This window comes from Pseudopipra pipra, chromosome Z, assembly GCF_036250125.1.
Source record: "Pseudopipra pipra isolate bDixPip1 chromosome Z, bDixPip1.hap1, whole genome shotgun sequence".
NCBI classification, from domain to species: domain Eukaryota; kingdom Metazoa; phylum Chordata; class Aves; order Passeriformes; family Pipridae; genus Pseudopipra; species Pseudopipra pipra.
The window spans coordinates 51,255,885-51,272,808 of NC_087581.1; the positions used below are offsets into that span (position 1 = coordinate 51,255,885).

General features: G+C 36.7%; 1 long non-coding RNA gene across 1 annotated transcript; it reads right to left on the reverse strand.

The window, feature by feature from the left end:
* Positions 1-2,546: 2,546 nt before the first annotated feature.
* LOC135406966 (uncharacterized) lies at positions 2,547-5,819 on the reverse strand. Its single transcript, XR_010426606.1, has 3 exons — positions 5,078-5,819; positions 3,425-3,469; positions 2,547-2,907 (listed from the first exon to the last, which is right to left on the reverse strand). It is a non-coding gene; the product is annotated as an uncharacterized LOC135406966 (long non-coding RNA).
* Between the last annotated feature and the right edge of the window lie 11,105 nt (positions 5,820-16,924).

The following is a 16,924-nucleotide window of genomic DNA, read 5'->3' on the forward strand; positions in this document are numbered from 1 at the left end:
CTACAAGCTGTATATCCTCTTTGTGTTTCAGCTCTGGTATGATTTAGGAAACTTATTCACTTGTATAACCTCACATACATAATGCACAAATGTAAGTATTTATATTTTATGGAAGAAGATGTGTTCCTCCATCTTGTACAAAATATATGGGGAAATACTCAAAAGCTTTATATTGTACCTTTGTAGCTCCTGTCAACTGTATGCATCAAAAGAAGATTAAAGTGCAGTATGTGTCATTTAGCTTACTTATAAATCTAGACAGAGTCATCCCTGATGTTTTTCTCAATACACCTCTGACCTGAAAGAGGTATTGAACTATCATACACCATCTTTGTTGTTGAGTATGAGATGCAAAAGTATTGTTTTTTTCTCTTTTGAACTATTTTTTAAAATTAAAACATTCCAAAGGCTTTCATGGTTTCATTCTGAAGTGTCAGTACCCATTCCTTGGATATAAAAGTAACCAGTTGAAATATGAAGGCATCTTTAAGGTGTTCTCTGATCAAAGCTCTGCACATTTGATCAAGTGCATTAGGAGAAAAGATCCATTTTTAGGAACGTTAATGTATTTAGCTTGAACTAACTCTGATCTAAGGCTTGTGAATTGCAAACTAGGTAAATTGTTTTTATAGAACTCTTAGTTCTTTTGGTTGTTCTGTGTTGGTGAAAATACAAGGAATAGCTTGAATTTACAGACCACTTGTCACACTTCAGTATAGGGAATGCACAGTGGTTTTATTGAGGGTACAAACTCTATCTTTTATGCTGGAAGATAAATTATTGTTGCAAGCACTGATTAAAAAATTTAATTAAAAAAATCTATGTATAGCTTGTTCACAACGAACAGTAGTGGAAAAAATATGCTAAAATTCTTAACACTAAGTTTTGTTTGTGTTTTATTTTTTCAGCAGAAAGTACTTTTTAACCTCAGTGAGGTAGTTCCATATGGGCTTTTTTCTGCCCGGGGTGCCTATTGGTATCAATTTATGAATGCCAAAATAGCTCAAGACCTTTCTGCCCAAAAGAGCATCTCAAACTTTACTGCAGCTGTGACCAGAAGCCATGCTTACATCAGAGGCCCTTTTCTTTTAAAGGGTGGTGAGCTGCATCACAGGGCATTCCTGATGTAAGGGCACATTTGGAAACTGTTGCCTGAATTTCACCTGAAGCAGTATGGTGCATGGCTCTTTTTTAGATTGCATGGTATATATTGTCTCGATATGTAATATATATAGTGGTATATATGTTGAAAACAAAGAGGAGATTTGGTTATAGGTGTACTGAGGTTTTCTGGGAAAGTGTCATCATTTAGCCCCAACTTTTTTTTATAGTGAGTAATTTCAAACCTCTTCACCAAATGTTTTACAAGATTTGATGACAGTCTCAGAATCTTTATTGCTTTGTTGTTTTGTTAGTCTTTCAATTTTGTGTCTTTGAAATAAAGACATTAACGTATTGAAATCTCTTCCCATCTTGATAGATGGAAGGTCCTTCACAAGATGCCACTGTCTAACTGGAGGCATCACAGAGAGCCAGTGTTCTCCAAATTCTGTGCTCAGCCTTACGAATCATTTGTTTGATTGCATCGTTGCCCATTGGAAACCAATGATTCTGTCTCACCTGTTATTTTAACTGAATTTTAAATTTCTCCAGCAAGACATTGCAGAAAAAATAAGAATAGAGTAAGCTAACGTCATTCTGCCCAGCATTTTTTCTCCAGAAGTTTTCCCAGTTGTTTACAATGCAAGATGCAGCTTCTTAATGGTCAGACTTAAATATTACTGTTGGGAACATGCGTGCAAAGCATTAAAAAGACTAGAGTAAATCTTTTATTCTCACTTCTCCTCCTATAATGTATTTCTCAAGGTATGACTGCCATCTTCCTCTAGCTATTGTTTAGGAAGAGGATTAGGTAGTCATATTCAATTTTACAAAAAGAAAGAATTTTAATACTGAGAAAAGCCTTTCAGCAGAAAATGTTCATTCAATTAATTCCGCCTGCAGGTTTGGGGTGTCTGACTACATATAGAGCTCTGTATTTATGGCTCGGGAGCCAATGTGGCCACTTCCACTCTAACTCATTCTAATGCTGTGTGTTGGCAGTGCAGGGGAAAGAGCTGATCTCTTTGGATGGGGGCTGTTCCAACAAAAAAGCAATCCGGATGCGCTGGATTTACTTAGATTTGAACATAATTGTAATATTTTCATCTGACCCCCAGAAGTATTGGATCACCTTGATGAAATTCATCACAGTCAGATTTATGAACTATTTCCTATTAGCCACAGCTATTTTCTTCAACTTGGCAGAATATATGTTAATTTAACCCACTCATAATGAGACACATGTAAGAACTTGTCACTCAAAGTGTAGGTCTGCAGAGGATTCTCCCTTCAGAGGACTTTGGTTGCAAGAGAGAATTCCCTTTGTGGCTGATAATAGTGATTCTTTTTAGCAGAAATGGATTGGAAAGGGGTAAAAACAAGGTATTGAGGATATCCCAATACACTACAGTACAAATTAAATGTATCAAAAAATGTATGGGTTTGGGATGTATTTAAATAGATAGTACCAAGGACATGAACATACTCATGTCTTAAAGCTGAAAGCAGCATAAGAGTGGAAAAGTCCTAAATGATGAGATTTCATAGAAAATTTTTATTCCTGCCTGCACCACATCATGGCTTTCATTTCCCAGTAATTCATCCACACATTTGGTTAAGTAACTAAAAATGTATTCTGAATATTTTTATAACAATATTTTTCTGTTTAAAAGAAAAGACACTGCCAGACACCACCATCTGTTGTGTAGACCTACAGAATATGCATCTGATGTCTGTGAGTTGCTGTCTTTTATATCCTCTTATATAATTAGAGATTTCTGCCCTTAGTGATGCCTCCTTCTGCACCTAAAGAAGACCAAGTTCAAGTTTACCCAAAGTGTATTAATCATTTTCCTGTTACTCACTGATAAGAGCAGTGCTCTGTACGGTTAAAAGCTATTAAATGTGTCTATTCAGAGGATGTTTAAAATCCTCTGCTGAGCACTTGGCTAAAATCCAAAATTATTACCATAATACCTTCTGAAATGAGACAGAAAACATAATGTATTACAATTGATAAGTGCATCATTTTTACTGTGGATCTACTTTATTTTGGAAATATATTTAAATATTTTATTTGTCTGTTACACACCACAGTATATTTTGGCTAACAATTTTATATGTATCCAAAGAAATATGTATAATGCAAAGATAAGTTATATTGAGATCAACAGAGAATTACATCTGAAAAATTTAGAAGCTGCTCTATGGATAGAGTCTAATTATGCCTCTGTAACTGGATTATAATAATTGTGCACAATCTAATGGAAAAATATTTTTACATTTTCAGAAACTACAATGGATTTCGGCCATTCCAACTTACCCCTTCTGAGATGCTCCCCTCTGCTTCCCACATTGGTCCCTTCAGCTGGAATAAACATTGAAGGTTATGGGTACCTATGTGTTCAAATTGACAACCTAGAAATTCCTTGAAATTGTTCACTCATTAGTTTGGAAAAAGAACTTTTTTTTAATTTTTTTTTTCTTTTTAAGAAAAAGAAATTTTATTATCAAAAGTATGACCTTAAAAAACCCCCACAGATAACTTTTTCAATCTGAAAATTATTTCGATCTTCTTGTTATTAATAACAAAATGCCTTTAGACAATAATTTACACTTTTAGAAAAATGTATTAAAAATGGCCTTTTCAATTGTTTCTATTAAAATTATTCATATTCCTGCCACTAGGAAAACATAACCAAAGAGCCCAATACAGTCTTGGATCTGTTCTGGGCAGCAGCCTTACCAAGTGTGATCGGGGTGCTTTGGAGGACAAGATGTATAAGAGTTAGCACAGTACTGCTGTTGTAGTTTATGAACTGCACTGCTTTTCCCCTACCCGCAACCCCTCTGGTGAGAGAGACAAAAGGCAGAGATTACAGGCTGAGATAAGAACAATTTACTGGAAAGTAATGAGATACGAAAAACGAACAGTAGCATCAATAATACTAATAACAACACTGTATAAAAAGAGGGGGTTTTACCTGCAAATTGCTCACTGACTGACCCAAACCAGTGTGACTCCAAGACAATGAAAAAAATGGTGGACAGACCCTCTCCACCCACGCTTTTGTCCCACCCGAAGCCATGCCCCTTTTTCTCAGAAGTGAGAATCCCTTATTTCCACCCCCTAGAGATGACATAGGGAGTATGCAATAACAACCTAGACATGGCCACACACTTCCAGGCACTACCCCCTTATGGCTACTGCAAAAAATTAACCTTGTCCTTGGCTGAAACCAGGACATTATCCACCCTTTTTTCTATATTATCCACCTCAGACCCAGATCCTACACCTTCCACCTTTATACATAAACAAATACATATAAAAATATATACAAGCACAAGTATCATCTCTGTAGTTAATGACTATCCCTCCAAGGTATCTGTTGAGTTCATTTATTCCATAACTGTGGGTTCTATCTGTCCAAGATGTCTTATAGGGCAGGAGGGCTGCTGTGCTGGTTGCAAGCTGCATCAGGAGATCACAGATGGTGTATCCGGAGCAGTCCACCCTCATTGGTCATGACAGTTACGGCATACAGTGGCAGTGTCATTCAGCAACTGATATTATACAATTCAACACTGCAGACTTCTTACTCAGAAATCAAATCCCCTTGAGGTATACATTGCATTTCCTCATCCCTCTGTGCCTACCAAGTGCACCCAGGTCCTTGAGCAAAAATAATGCCACAAATGGGTTGCCTAAGGCAGAACTAATCTAAACTGTCTTCCCTAAGACATTTCTCATATGCACCACTGGAACTTTATCCCCTTCTATGATATGTGGAAGTTTTGTTTGGGCAGGTCCAGCTCCATAGGTAGAGCCTCTAGTGACAACTAATCAAGTGGTCTCTGCTAAATGTAGATTCCAGTGTTTGAAAGTCCCATCGCTTTACATGTGGTTTTTAACAGTCCATTGTACTGTTCAATTTTCCCAGAGGCTGATGCATGGTAGATGATATGATATACCCACTCAATCTCATACCCTCTGTCCCAGGTGTTTATGAGGCTGTTTTTGAAATGAGTCCCGTTGTCTGACTCAATTCTTTCTGAGGTGTCATGTCACCACAGGACTTGCTTTCCAAGGCCTGAGAAGGTGTTCTGGGCAGTGGTGTGACGCACAGGGTACATCTCCACCCATCCAGTGGTTGTTTCCACCATTGTCAGCACATAGCACTTGCTTTGGATTGTGATGCAATCAATCTGCCAGCCCTCCCCATATTTATATTTCAATCATTATCCATCATTCCATAGAGGCTTTACCCGCTTGGCCTGCTTGATTGCAGTGCATATTTCACAGTTATGGACAACTTGAAAGATAAAGTCTGCAGTTAAGTCCTTCCCTTGATCACAAGCCCAAATTTCTGTTGCATCTCTTCCATGATGACCTGAGGTGTCTTGGCCCCACTGAAATAATTCACCCTTATGTTGCCAGTCCAGATCCACCAGAGACACTTTAATGTTGGCAGCCAATCCACCTGTCCATTGTTGTGATGTTGTGATGTTCTTCAGTAGCCTGCCTCTCAGGTACATCAGTCTACATCACGTACTTTTACAGCCAACTTCTCTACCCAGGCAGTGATGTCTTTCCACAGTTCAGTCACCCAAATGAGTTTCCCTCTCTGCTGCCAGTTGCTCTTTTTCCATCAGTCCAGCCACCCTCCCAGAACATTTGTTACCATCCATGAGTCAGTGTAGAGGTAGAGCACTGGCCATTTCTCATTCGACAATATCTAAAGCCAGCTGGATGGCTTTCAGCTCTACAACTTGACTTGATCTATCTGGTCCCTCAATAGCTTCTGTGACTTGCCATGTAGGACTCCATACAGCAGCTTTCCATTTTCAATGTATTTTTTTGATATGGCAGAAACCATCAGTGAAGAGAGGGTATCGCTTTCCATTTTCTGGTAGCTGATTATATGGTGAGGCCTCCTCAGCACATGTCACCTTTTCATCCCCCTCATTTAATGATGATAGTCTGAAATTTTTGTCTTCAGGCCAGTTTATGATGACTTCCAAGATCCCTGGGTGATTGGGGTTTCCTTTCCAAGCTTGCTGTGTGATCAGCATGACCCACTTCCTCCACAAAGCATTAGCAGCATGATGTGTAGAAAGGACTTTCCCTTTGAACATCCAGCACAGCACTGGTAGTTGAAGTGCCAGGAGGAGCTGTGCTTCAGTGCCAATCCTTTCTGAAGCAGCTCAAAGCCCTTCCTAAACTGCCAGTATTTCTTTTTCAGTTGGGGTGTAACAGGCCTCAGACCCCTTGTATCCCCAACTCCAGAATCCCAGGGCTCATCCTCGAGTCTCCCCAGGTACTTTTTACCAGAGAATACAGGAAGGACCATTCTCCCTGCCTACAGTGTAGAGCACATTTTTCATATCTTGTCCTGTGTTTCATTTGTTCAAAATTTTGTTGTTGTTCAGGACCCCACTTAAAATCATTCTTCTTCTGGGTCACATGATAGAGAGGGTTTACAATCTCACTGTAATCTGGAATATGCATCCTCCAAAACCCCTTACTGCCCCCCCCAGCACTGATGTTGGTGGTATAGAATAACAATTTAGACACCCCTACAAGATTCCACTCACTGTGCCCTCACAGCTACCGCAAAAAATTAACCCTGGTCTAGTTACCTTTAGAGAGGCTGTGGCTCAAATCGAGAAGTGTGTTCCTAATTCTTAGTAAATTGGAACTTTCTGTATAGATGATCTGAACCACACCAAAACTTATTAAGTGGCTTTCTCTCCCAGAAGACAACAACAAAGGTATATATTTTAACCTTAGTTCTTCTTTCTGCCTGATTATCAATGTGATAGTTACTCCTGTTGGCACACCTGTTTTGGAATACAAATAATATAGGAGAATGCCCACTTGTTCAGATGCAATTTCAGAAGAACTTGTGATAGACAGCTAGAACTCGATTTCACTTAGGAAGACTGTAAAATGTCTTCTCAAATGAGTTAGATTTTTTTTTCCTTTCTTCAGCATTTCAGGGAAAGTTGCAGGGAGAAGCTACGAGCAATCTCTCTCTCTCCCTGGTATGCAGAGAGATAACATGTTTGCAGACATGTACAAGGCCTCCTTGGGCCAGAGAGGGTGGGGGAGGAGAGAGAGAATATACAAAAAGCCTTGCAGAAGGCAGGCCATTGCCTTTTTCCCCTGGGGGGCCAGTGCACAGAAATGGTCTTTGCATCTGAAATAAACCTCTATTTTTTTAATCTTCTACTGCCTTGGCATCCGTGGGAAGAATACCTGTGAATGTTTTACCTTACATCAGGGAATTGCTCTGTTAGTGAAAAAACATCATGAATGTGTTGGTGATTTTAGGATTTTCAAAGTTCATATCTATTAAAAAATACGATTACATAGTATCCTTCAACCATATGAATTTCAACAAGGACAAGTACTGGATTCTTCACCTGAGATGGGGCAACCCTGGATGTATGGACAGACTAGGGAACGAGATGCTGGAAAGCAGTGCCAAGGAAAGGGACCTGGGGGTCCTGGCCAATGGCCAGCTGAATATGAGTCAGCAGTGCCCTGGCAACCAGGAGGGCCAACCATGTCCTGGGGGCATCAGGCACAGCATTGGCAGCTGGTTGAGGGAGGGGATTGTCCCACTCTGCTCTGCACTGGGGCGGCCTCACCTTGAATATTGTGGCAGTTTTGGCCACCACAATGTAAGAAAGATACTAAGCTGTTAGAGAGTGTCCAGAGGAGGGCAACGAAGATGGTGAAGGGCCTTGAGGGGAAGCCATATGAGGAGCGGCTGAGGTTTCTTGGTGTGTTCAACCTGGAAGAGGATACTGAGGGGAGACCTCATTGCAGTCTACAGCTTCCTTGTGAGGGAGAGAGGAAGAGCAGACACTGATTTCTGTGATGATCAGTGACAGAATCCAAGGGAATGGCCTGAAGTTGTGTCAGGGGAGGTTTAGTTTGGATATTAGAAAGAGGTTCTTCACCCAGAGAGTGGTTGGTCAGTGGAACAGGCTCCCCAGGGAAGTGGTCACAGGACCAAGCCTGACGGAGTTCAAGTGTTTCGATGATAGTCTCAGGCACATGGTGTGACTCTTGGGGATGGTCCTGTAAAGGGCTAAGTTTTGAATTTGATGATCCTTGTGGGTCCCTTCCAACTTAGCATATTCTGTGATTCTATGATTAAAATAATCTTATGTCTCTCATGGAAATTTCTGGAATCAAATTGAAATAATCTCCTTGGATATGAAAGATCCATTCAGTGCTTAATTGCCCTTGAGATTATACTTTCTTAACTTCAAAGGTTTGAACTAATGATGTTCCTTTACCTAAAGCATTCTTTCTTTTGTCCAAGTCTAAAATTCTACTGAAATTAGGATCAAAAGGCCTAAAGTAGTTGGCAAAAGAAGATATTTATAAAATACATCATCAGTATTGACTCTAGCTAAAAAGTCATACTTTATTTCCCTATTGGTTACATTTTGACCTTTGTTAAGCTCTCATATAAATTACATTTGTCTTTATAATACCACTGCTAACCATGGCACAGATTTTGTGGCTGGAAGATTGTATTATACATTATTTTATGTCTAAATTAACTCTCACCTTGGGAAAGATAAAACTTGCAACACTGAAGTTTGGTTAAATTCTGATTCTTCATTTTAAAGTTCTGACTATATAAAAGCAAATAAGCTATTTCTGAATGTACATGAAGCATCTACATTTTAAGTAACTTTCTTCAGTCTGCCTTCAGACCAATGTTTAGCAGATCTTTTGATTAAGATTGACATCTATAGTAAAAAAGAGTTGAATTGAAAGCTTGAATGGTGATTATTACTAAATTATCTTCTAGGAAGATCTTTGACTCAAGGATTACAGAAATAAGAAATTGCACAATGGCCAGATGTCACATTAGCATATGCAAATCCATCCTAGTCATGCAAAGCTATTTACCATGAGTCTGACTAGCTGCAGACTTGCAGCAGACTTGCTAAGACTCAAAAACAACCACTGTTGATGGTGTGGTAACAGAATTAAATGGTTAAAAGGAAACCAGCCACAAAAAATCCCAGGACTATAATGATAAAGTACACCAGTAGAGAAAAAAGTCTATATGTAGTTTCAGGGTACTGATCTCATGATGTAAGTGATGTTTATATGCACCAGTATACTGGACAACGCAAATAGGGAAGGTGGCATTTAGATTTGTCTGTATGACCTGGATTTAGCTGTCAGCCCTCTGGAGATGCCACATCACTTTCTTCTTGAGTAATACTTCGAGTCATCACCTTTTACACTTCCTGTGTAATCAGAAGTGGCTTTGTGATGTTGATACTAACATTAACTCTGCACCACTGCCCTATATCTCTGATTCTTTACAGCTTACAGTATTGTGGAAGACAGATGTGATTCAGCCCTATCTCTTGCAAGTCTCTCTGCTTGGCCTCTCCACTGAAGCTGGTCAAGTTGCATAAGCTCTCAATGACCTTTTCCTGCAACTTTCTTCTTCAGAAAAGAAAACCTCTCTCCTTCTGCTTCCTGTCAATCCTTTTCCAGGCTCTCCTATGAGAAGGGTGGCAGGCAGTCACTGCAATCAGTATTTTGAGTGTTTACAATTAGATGGGGAAACTAAGATTTCACAGCCAAATAATTAAATACAATGTTAATGAATTCTGTTACTCATATTACACTGAATCATATTAAAGTGCTTAACCATGTGCTTGAAGGAAAGAAATATTTAAAATGAGTTCTGCAAATATCCTGAATACTAATTAATTTGTTCAGAAATCCTACTTCAATGTTAGTTTGATGATATTAAGAAGCAATGCTAATGTTAAATCCCACCGTGTTTGTCAGTTAAGGAGAAATTTCCAAAATGGGAGCTTCGAAGATGTATTTGCAAGTCTCTGCTGAACTCAGGGTATAATGGTGGTGAATCTCATGTGCATCCATGGGTCTCTAAGAAAACTAGTGTCCTATTCATCTGTAAAAATACCCAAAAGGACTCTAACCTGCAAGTGTTATCAGATTTCTGCAGATGCCCTCTCTTTGACACTGGAATACTCTTGTAATTTTGGAAACCCTGTCTTTAATGCCGACATCTGTGTATAACAAAAAAACAGCCGTTTTGAGAGCCTCTAGATAATGTTTAGGAAATAAGAATATTCACATACAATCCATCAGGTGCTTTTAACATAGCATTTCCTTGCTGTTTTGATTTTTCAATTTTTTTAAATTTGTTATTTCTATCAGATTTATATACTTTAATTGATTAGAGAATCACATTCTCCTTTTGTAGAAAACCTAGTTTTCTTTCAAAGGCAGACTAACACTTATCCTCCCCTGCCCTCTCTATGCCAGTGATGCAATAAGATTGAAACAGTAACATGCAATACGGCTAGGAAACAGGTTCTTGATTATATTTTTTTCTTCGGTCTCTCTTTTCATCATCCATTATGCAAACAGGAAAAAGAGCTTATGTACAGCAGCTCTAATCTGTAAAAAGTTCCACATGGCAAATGTGTAACAGCGGAGTCCTATAGACAGAACACAGGAGGCCATGAAATTCTGTATTGGTACACATGAATCAAGATGTTCCACATAAGAAATATATTTTATACTGGCTTACAGGAGGTAATATTTAAATGGAAGCTGAAACAAAGGTAATACCTACTTAGTGCCATCAGACTATTATACCTGATCTTTTTAAAATGTCACTAATGATATTTTCTTATGATAAAGTGTTGTACTGACCGGAAGAGTCTTTGGATCCTTGCCTCTTATACCTTAGGGTAACTTTTCACACATCAGAGGTTTCTAAGAGGAAGGAGAATAAAAAAAAAAAAAAAAAAAGAAGAGTAGAAAAATTGCTGAAAGGATACATTTTATTTATCCAACAGAAAGAGCACTCTCCAACAGGCACTACTGTGTTCTGCTGTGTTTATCCAAAGTTTGTCCAAAATATTCGTGCTTTTAGTTTTCATTTTGCAACAAGATAAATAGGCAAGATACAGGTCTTTTTCAAGAATCCGAGGCAGATGGAAATGCAACGATTATCACAAATGCTCCAACCTATGGAGCAGGGAATGGCTAAAGGAAAGGTAGAACTGAATCCATCTGAATGCCAAACCTTTTCAGCTCCACCAAGCCATTTTTTAGTACGCACTAAAGTACCTTAGCTTTTTAACAGGGATTTGCTTTCAATCTTACCAACTGGTTATTATTTTTATTTGATAGTATTTTGAGTAAGTATATTATCCCTTCTTGAAAATTAAGTCTTATTAGTTACAAAATTTGCTCTGATGGCTGATCAGGTGTTGAGATAAGGGTTTTCAAGGTAAGGTGAGTGATTATATAGCTGTGAAATAGAAATCCACTATTTTGTATTATGTAGCTGCTGTTCAAGAAGAATAGTCTTTTGCAACAGCTAATGGTCTATGTGAATGTATAGCTTTTATAGCTTAGTCCACATATTTTACATTTAGTTGGAGGTAAGATAGTTGAAAAACTAGACATTATTCAGCAAATTATGACTCTTTAGTTATTTGGATTTTTTTTTTTTTAATATAAGTACCATTTGTTTTCTGGTAACTGTGATTGAAACTTCTGTGACATTACCACAAACATAAGATGAAAATATTTGTCCCTTTTGTAAGTGGTTGTTAGAGAATTTAGAAATGGATAAATTTCTTCTCCATCTTAAACAAATGAAAAAAAATCCATAGTAAAAACAGTACCTATGAAATATTTGACTGTCTGGTAGATGTAGAACTTGTGCTTTATTACAAGACAAATATTAGTTTGAAGATTTGATTATTAATATCCTATTAGAGTTAATGCAATCACAGTATTTCATGTAGATGAAGCTTACATGAAATAGAGAGTGTTTGAGGGCTGGTAGCCAGAGGATGTTGTGGGATTGTGCTTTACATTAGGCTTTTTACAAAATCAGCATGGGACTGTCAGAGAATTTGTAGTGCTAGAAAGGAAGGACAGAGGCTCAATTGCATCTCTTGTTTGTTTAGGAGAAATCCTCTATACTGAAATAGAAGTCCTCTCCTCCCCTTCCTCTTCCTCTTTTGTGTGTAAGAATGCTAGTAAAGATATGTTTGGCGCGTGTCAAACTGTTCTACCTGCTCCAAATACGTGAAATAGATGAAAAAGCTGTTTGGTATTCTGAGTCAAATTTGGAAGTGTTTGATTTCAGTAATTTATCCCAAGGTGCTGATGCATGAATTCCAAATTATAAAGATGTAGGAAAAAATCTAAACCTCTTATATAACAACTTATAATACTTAGAATGGTTTATAACCAGAAGTGTGATTTTAATAACACTTTACTGTTCTGCTTGTCACTAGACACATTGTCTCTTGATGGGCTTGTTACTCGTGTGAATTTGTAATCTCTCTTTAAATCATGTGTGTACTTCACTTGTTGTATTTTGTCTTTCACAAAGATTACTCACCAGCACCTCAGATACTATATAAATTGTCCACTTAACACAGCTTGAATTTTGTTCTGTCTGGAAGGATCTTACTTTGCCCATTGTGGATATATAAGTTTTTGTTTCGAGAAAAGACCTAAAGCTGTTACTTAGAAAAGTGACAACATATTTCAAATATTTATTCTCAAAAAACTGATATTTGTTGCAACATATTTTCCATTTTGCAAAACTGGTCATAATGTTGTGTCTTGAATCAAGGTAGGAAAATATGAAATTTAAATTAATAGTTCTATCTTTCCTGTTTTTTATTAATACAGATGTAGTAATGGAGAAACTGTAAAGAATTTTATATATAATACTTAATACTATGCATTGAGGTTGAAAAATTACTTTTATTCACTGTAAGAATTGGAAACCTGTAATTTACATTTCAGTTTTTATGAAATAGTTGCTGATTTAACAGAACTTCATTTTCAAAGGTGCGCATTTGTAAATAACATTTGGTTTTGTTCAAAATTTATGTTCAAGGTTTTTGAAAATTAGTCTTCACAGTCTTGATATCTGCTAAAATTGACAGATACTTGTGTTTTCCAGGCTCCTTCACTGCAATTCCAGAACTAATATTTAAAATTCTCTTTATTTGTAAATATACATCATTTACAAAAAGCAATATTTTGACAGTTCCAAAAAAAAAAATTCTAACTAGCTCATATTTCAAACAAACTCTTAATTTGTGCTGATTATAGTATATATACACTCAAGACTGCAGTAGTAAAAACTATGAACAGCAATCCAAATTGTTCAAAATTGTCAATACTTGTATTCATATTTGGTAGAATTAATGTTTCACCTTTTCAAAAAAACCATTTTTTAAATTTTTTAAATATTAAATTTTCTCCTGCTCAGATGGATATTTGGGCTTGCCTCATATATCATGGTCCTGATTTTGTACAATTGTCATATGAAGTTATTGACAGGATCAAATCCCTGAAAATATCTCCAGAGATGGAGAAAAAAACCTGGAAATTTACTTTTTAAAATATTAATCGTATGATCTGAAACTGTGATTTAATTGGTGTACCAGTACATTATTATCTCTCATTATTTTAAACACAATTAGAAAATGACTTTTTCTTTATTCTTGTGTTACATCAAAGGATGCTTAGTGGTAAATACTAAATACTTGTTTTGATTTCTTTGTTTTTATTTTGAGGAGTTCTGTGGTTTTGGTATATTTAGAACTATCTTTAAAATAAGAAACACATATTCTACCATATTATAAACATGACACGTATACACCAAATAAGTTTTTCTGGCATGACATTTTTCAGTTGATCAGCTGAAATTATAAGATCATTTAAGTTTTTTAAAGACTGACTTAAGGCATACAAAAAAAACATTTAAAACACATTTTCATGGAAATTTTTCCAACCATCTTTTTGATATAATTTATGAATTATTAATTTATTTCCTTTCATGGTTTAATTGAAATTTGATACTCTAATTTTAAATTTCTTCTGGCATCCCTTAGAAAATAATGGACTTAATCTACAGGAAGGGACTGGTCCTAATGAACTAATGAACTGGTCCCTATATGTGGCTTTAGACTGTCCCTAAGTTATGTTGTGTCTACTTTTCCTCAGCAATCACCTTACTGTGAAACAAATGGAGTTTTGTCCTAGAAAATTCCCAGGAACCCTAAGTGCACCCATATACAGGTCTAGATAGGCACTAAGCCCCTTTCTTACACTAATATGGATGAACTTTTTTAATTATATAGTTTTCTGTCATTTCATTGAGATATGTTCAAAGAATATGCTTTCTAGATGAGTCTCCCTATGCAAAAGTGAAGGAAAAAATAACCTCACCTCTACGTTCAAGTTGCTTCTGTGTGAGGGAATTTGAATCACAACATAGAAGAGAACAGTTTGGAAATAAAGGATTCTTGTTTGCAGAGCCCTTGTCTATGCCCTATAGCTGGTGAGCCAGGGAGTCCTCTGAGAGGACTGTGGGAGAAAAAGTGAAGAGTTTAGGTACAGGTTTCCTGTGCACTCTGATCATTAAGGAACAGATAGACCTGATGTAGGGCAGATATATACTTTCTGGAGAAGAGTTGTCCCCAGTGCTGAGATGTAAATTATGTAGTTACGTAGTGGAATATCAAAAAGATTTCAAGGTTTTCCATATCAGGTCCTTCTTCTAGATGAGGCTTACCTACACTGCTCAACATTTACATCCCTCTCTGGTTGAGGGGACAAGTCCTTTTATGTGATCCCTGGAATGTTAACCCTATTTCATTCCTACCTGCATGCCATTGCTGTAGCACTCATTCAGTTTTGCGCATACAGGAGAATTCAGGTAGCAGTGCAGTGTTAAACCCACAATAGTGCTAGTAGCTAGTTTACAACATCTTGCACAGTTTCACTGTCGTCTTAGACAGACCCCTGAGTTGTGGTCATGTGCAATTGAGTTCAGTAACCACTGAAGTTTTGCCCACACTAGAAAACACTTAAAAATAGATGCTCACGATGTGGTGAGTATTTTTGTAGTAATAGTTAAGAAATTTGTATGCCTTAATGGCTAAGAAATTTCAAAGATGAATGATATTTTCTTGTTTTCCTGAAAAAAAACTAGAGAAGTACAGCTTTAAAATTTCTCAGTCTTTCAAACCTGAAGGTAGCAATGGCAGTGTTTTATTTCAGGGAAAAAAACCCACATTGTAAATATCTGAAAAAGGCTGTCAGTTCCTAGCAGTAAGTGCCAAGAACAGTTTCTGCAGTACATTATTGAAACTCATAACTTAAAGAAGATTATGCTTTTTTACAGCACTGGTTATGCTTAACACAATGCTTCACTGGGAACTGTGTTTGTTCAAAATACACATGTGATAACTATAATAAATCCTTTTCAGGCATATTTGACCTTTTTTTTGTCTTTCTTTTTCTCCCTTCAGTTTATCATATGGCAGCTTCCTGCACATATTATTCCATGTTAATCTGTATACCAATAAAACAGTTTCCCATAGAAGACTGTTCTTTTATCCAATTAGTTTTGCTTTTTCCCTTGTACTTATTGTCTACTCATGGTAAGTCAGTTCCTTACTATGGTGAACTGGATAGCTCCACGATAACAGAAAGTCAAGTCTGCTCTTGTGTATAGAGAACCTCCACAAACTCATCAAATATAATTGTATTTTGTGGAAACCTTTAAATTTCTGAGAATCATTTGGGCAGCAGTGTCCTGTCCCTTTGTCCTTATGCCTTCTTGTTTTCTGGTGGTCAAGCAGGTCTGACAGAATTTTTTCTCCAGCACTACAGAAAACACTTGTTTTTAAGTCATATAATCAGTGACTATGGTAGTACTGTGAACTCTTCCAATTTATTGAAGAATTCAGAATGTGTTTACTTCAATAGATTAATGGATTTTTAGACAATTAGTTATATTTGTCAGTTATATTTAGTCAGCTAGTTGTATTTGATGTTCCTGCCAATAGCAAGGACAATTGTAGTTCCATTTCAATTAAGAGGTATCCTTGATTTATACTTTATGTTCATTTTAAGAATGATGCCTGAAAAATTCAAAGGGAAGATATTACATGATATTTTTGCATACGATTCAGCAGAAAATGCAAGGATTCTGTTAACATATCCAACAAAGCTGTCACAATGATGGTGGTTTCTATTAAAAAACTACTTCTTCATGCTGGTTGTTCTATTATGCTTACCCCTCTAGAGCTTCACAAAAATGTGTGAAAATGCAATCAGTACAGCAAAAAAACCATTATTGCAACATTAGCTCTGAAATTCATAAGCTCTCATAGAAAATCTCTCCTGTTTTTTGTGTATTGATTTAGTCTTTTATTAGAGGAGACTTTGTTCTGTTACAAAGGTGCTTTGCTCTGTGAATTGAAGGGATTGAGGAACATTCTTTAATCAACTGAGATGCACAAAAAAGATCTTCATTATCAATAAGGAGGATGTTACCTTACTATATTTATGACATGCTTTCTGATGTCCAGTAGGAAACATACCTTAGATCTGTGCTGCTGTTATAGTCGTATTTAGTGGATTATGCTTTTTTGTAAAGTAAGCAAGTTTTTAATTTACTGCATATATCACTTAAGAATGCATTTCCTACAGCAATAAAATGCTTAAAATGATAGAAATTGGTAGAATCTGCTTAGGTTCAGCAGCATTTTTAGGCAAATAAATGAGATCAGCTATATAGATATAAAACAAACAAAAAACCTTTTTTTTCCCTAAACTATTTAAATCAGGCAGCAAGAAGGGAGTAACACAAATTATTCATGTGCAATTTCTATTTATCTACATTGCTACCTGATAGTAGCAATTCTATTTGACTTTAGAAGCTTTCAAAGATTATATGCTGAAAAAGAT